The sequence below is a fragment of the Centruroides sculpturatus genome, unplaced genomic scaffold, assembly GCF_000671375.1.
Source record: "Centruroides sculpturatus isolate CEXI.00-Female unplaced genomic scaffold, Cexi_2.0 scaffold86, whole genome shotgun sequence".
NCBI lineage: Eukaryota > Metazoa > Arthropoda > Arachnida > Scorpiones > Buthidae > Centruroides > Centruroides sculpturatus.
Window position 1 is genome coordinate 1,065,865 of NW_019384475.1, and position 4,411 is coordinate 1,070,275.

A 4,411-nucleotide genomic window follows, 5' to 3' on the forward strand; every position below is an offset into this window, starting at 1 on the left:
CACTCCAATAAATAAATAGAATTGAAACGACACTTTGAAATGTTTTCCCGATGAAAATTAATAATAATAATAAGTTTCAATAAAAATGATAAAATGTAAATTGAATTTTATCATAACGAGTTTGCTTGAATTTCCGTTCTTCTGAGATCGCAGCAATGCGCGACGGGTAAGCTAGTAGGATATAAAATGTTTGTTTTTTGACGTGAATACGAATTCATAAGTGAAATTGAAAATTTTAATTTTGAAGTAACAACTCTTATACAAAATATAGAAACTGCATTTCCGCTTAATATTCTACAGGCTCTTCATGATTTTGGTTTAATTGAGTCTTACCCAAATATCAATGTCGCTCTTTGAATATTTCTAACTTTTCCCGTTTCTTTGCTTCATGCGAGAGAAGTTTTAGCAAGTTAAACTTAATAAAAAATTATTTAAGATCAACTATCGGACAAGAACGATTATCCAATATTTCAATAGAATACAATATCGTTAAAAAAATATTAATTATGATGGTGTAATTAATGAATTTGCTGAAATGAAAGACAGAAAAATTCAATTCAAAACATCTCATTAATAATCTATTGTAATGTGTTTGTTTTATTATTTTTCCAAAAACAAATAAATTAAGGGGCCTAAATGTAAATTCTTGCACAGGGCACAGGAATGGCTAGTTAAAGCTCTGGTTATGTGATATTTAAAATATAAATCAAGATATGAAAATATGGGATCAAGAAATGAAAAAGATCTCCAACGTTATTTTCTATATACTTATTATAATGAGTCTAATGTATATGAAAGAGTTTACATGAATGTAAAAGTGGCAGCACTATTGAGAGTTTGACAAACAAAGAAACCATTAAAAACATGAAATTAAAATTTAAATGAAAATAATTAACGATAAATGTAATATACTAATATTTGAATATATAGGTAAATAAATAGTATACTATCAGATAGTACATTAATTAGACTTAAAATTAAAGTAATTGCATTCAAAAAACCGTTATAAATAGCCAATATATCAGCTTTCTCACAAAAAACAAACACATTAAATATATCACTTCTGACTTTCTAAAAGTTAAAAATATTAAATAATATAATACTTAGAAGGACTGATAGTCATATCTCTTGCATAAAAATTTAATATTCGACAAATTTCACGTCATCAGTATGATCGAAAATTCACGTAATCAGCTTTTACAGGTCAAGATTGTTTCATATAATGTGTTATAATTTGCGAAGATATATAATTATACGAACATAATATAGGCCTATATAAAAATGCAGAAAACAAAATTCTCTATCTAAATAGCATACAGCCAAACAGGAATTATAAGTTTTATAGATTATTATGTTAGATCAAATTGCAGTAAATTTACGAGTCTTTAATGTAAGCAAGAGAGACGATTTTTTTTAAAAATAAGTACAAAATACAAGTAGATGAAAAATATACAAAGCAAAACTACTAATACTTGCATATTAGCAATATTTTTTTCATACTTCTATTATAAAAATTTGATTTTATACGAATTTTTAAAATACTACTAGTGCTAGTACCTTGATGACCTTAACATAGAACGATCACAGGTAAACTACTTTAGCCCACGCCCCCGTGAGCTCAAAATACTCTGTTTATTCTCTGTTTATAGAGTGAGAAGAGCTGTCTGTATTTCGTAACAGACTTTGTCCTATAGGAAATTGAAAGAAGAAGAAAGCATGTGAATGTAGTGTGAAAAGAAAGGGAGATAGGAAAGTGGGAAGGAAGGCATGGGAGGCACCATGGGCGCCTGTATCGCATTGGATAAATATTACAATGGTTACATATTACAAACAGTGCATGAAACTAACATACAACATAAAGTTGGTTAATAAGTTTACAAAGCATGTATACTGCAACATAAACAGTGCTGTACAGTACATTACACAATAAGTAATTTGATGAGACCAGAAGTGATTACAGATCTGAGTAAATATGGTTGGTAAGTCGTGGAAACAGGGTGATTACAATGGTATCTCTGAAGCAACGGTTGCAATAAATTGGCGAGGTTATTGGAACAATATAACTAACATTAGGTATGAGCTCAAAATACTGCTGAATATATGCCACAAAATTTTCCACACTGCAGATAATATTAGCAAAATGATTTGTCTTTAATTCACATTGAATACGTTTTGCAGCAGTTCATACACCTTAGAAGAGTTGTTCTACAACTTATAAACGATATTAGCGCCAAATTTCCCTTATCAAAGAATTTTTGAATTTCGCTTTTTATTTGTGATTCTAAATTCCATGACAAAGTATGCATGCTAAATTTTATTGCATTCGATCCAGTTTGATCTTACTACATAGAGCTCTAAACACTTCCTGTTTAACCATACCCAGTCAGCAGTTAAAACTATATACAGTAGAGCGTCGATTATCCGAAAGTCAATCATCCGAAACGTCAATCANTTGTTCAGCAGCATTACAGTTTCTAAGGCATTTCTATAGGGATAATCATACTTGTTGGAAGTCAGCCGAAATCCGGACACATCGACAACGAACAGAAGCAATTTAAAAATAACTGACTAAAAGATCAAAGAAGTCGTATGCTGTTTTATTTTGTCAATGTCAATCGGAGAATACTTAATTATCTTAATGTTAATGAATACAGCAAGAATTAATAATTTATTTATTTAAAGTAATAATAAGTTATTTTTTTTTTAAAATAAAATTTTAACGAATTTTGGAAAAAGCATATTTTTGACCAGATATTTAGTTAATGTTTAATAAACTCATACTTAGTTGAAGTCTTTGCGGACGTATAATTTGAAATTTTATATGAAAATAGAAATACAGTAGGATCCACTTAAGGTGATCATCCTTGGAACCAAGATAAATGGTGTGATTAATTAATACTTTGTAGCCTGAGGAAATTATTTCTCATGTTTCAGTTTTTACAACATTTATTTAATGTGGAATGAATTTAGTTTCTCACGGTAGCTGTTGTTGAAGCAATTTCTGATAATGGAATTCTTTTTCTTCTTGACGCCACCAGGACATGTTTTGGACTGTTAGCCACCTGCGTGCTACACATATTTGACCGCTGATCGCGTGTAAATTCAAAACCCAAGCCAACTATCGATAGTTTCATGTAGTTGGCAGGGGTTTAAAAAATCCATTAAAATATTTGATATATATTAATTTTAATTTTATTCAAATCAAACCTCCCCGTTGATAATAGGCGCCATGAAATAGAAGCTTCAAATTAAAATGAAATCTTTCTTATTTAGTATATGAATATGTGTATATAAAAATTTATTTAAATTAACAACGTTGGTGCGCATCTCTTCGTTTATTTAAATTGGGCTGCAATTTGAAAAAATCCCCATTGTCGTCCGTCCGTTGTCTGTCCTTCCTTAATACTTCCACGTATACTCTTGATCAAATTCCCGCGAATAATAATTGATAGTGAACTCACTTTTAGAAATCATATCGATAAAATAATTAAATCTCTATTAGAAGTGGAATATGATGGCGATTTTGTAAAGCTGTCTTATCTAAAAATGCATTAAGAGCTTTATTCCTTTTTACTAATTTTCAGTCTTGAGTAGATTACGAATTACCCATTTGGTTTATGACTGCGCCTTTTCTTTTAGATAAAATTAGGGAACGTGACCTTGCAATTTTGAAATAAAAGGCTCAACAATTCCTTTTTCTGAATTTAAATATATTCGGAAAGGTCTTAATTTATATTTAGAAGTTGAGTTACGTATCAGTTTTATATATGCTCTGTATATACTCCATCTGCTTTTGTCTGAATCAAAACCGCAGCGCTCCTAGTGAGAAAAAGTGGCTCTAGACAGAAAATTTCCAAATTATCTAGTAACTTAGAGGTGGACAATTCGGTTTCGGTTCTGGAACTGATCCGAGTGAGGAACCGTTAAGCTAGGCTGTTTCTCGGAACAATTTGGCTGGACGGTCCCTCGTCGGCTTTATATCTATATATATAAAAATGAATGTATGTGTGTGTGTGTGTGTGTGTGTGTGTGTGTCTGTCCTTCATGCATTACCACACCGTTTATCCGATTGCCATAAAACTTCGGAAAGTTTTTTTAATACACTCCCGCGAAGGTTTTTGGCATAGTACATTTATCCTACGATAGATGGCGCGCGTTTACACGAGCATTCGAGCACAGTGTGTCCGATCGATTTCAAATTGTGAAGACCATTTCCCCCTTCAAAAAATATTTCTATATATGCATTTGTGAACTGTTATTTACGATATTCGTAATAATGTTTGTTTAATCACTTTATTTCAACTTTTTTTTGCTAATTACGTATTCGCTCGAACTTTGTTAAAACTTTAACTGTATACCGAACAACAACCGAAGTTGTAGAAGGAAATTCGCCTATTTTACCGATCTAGGG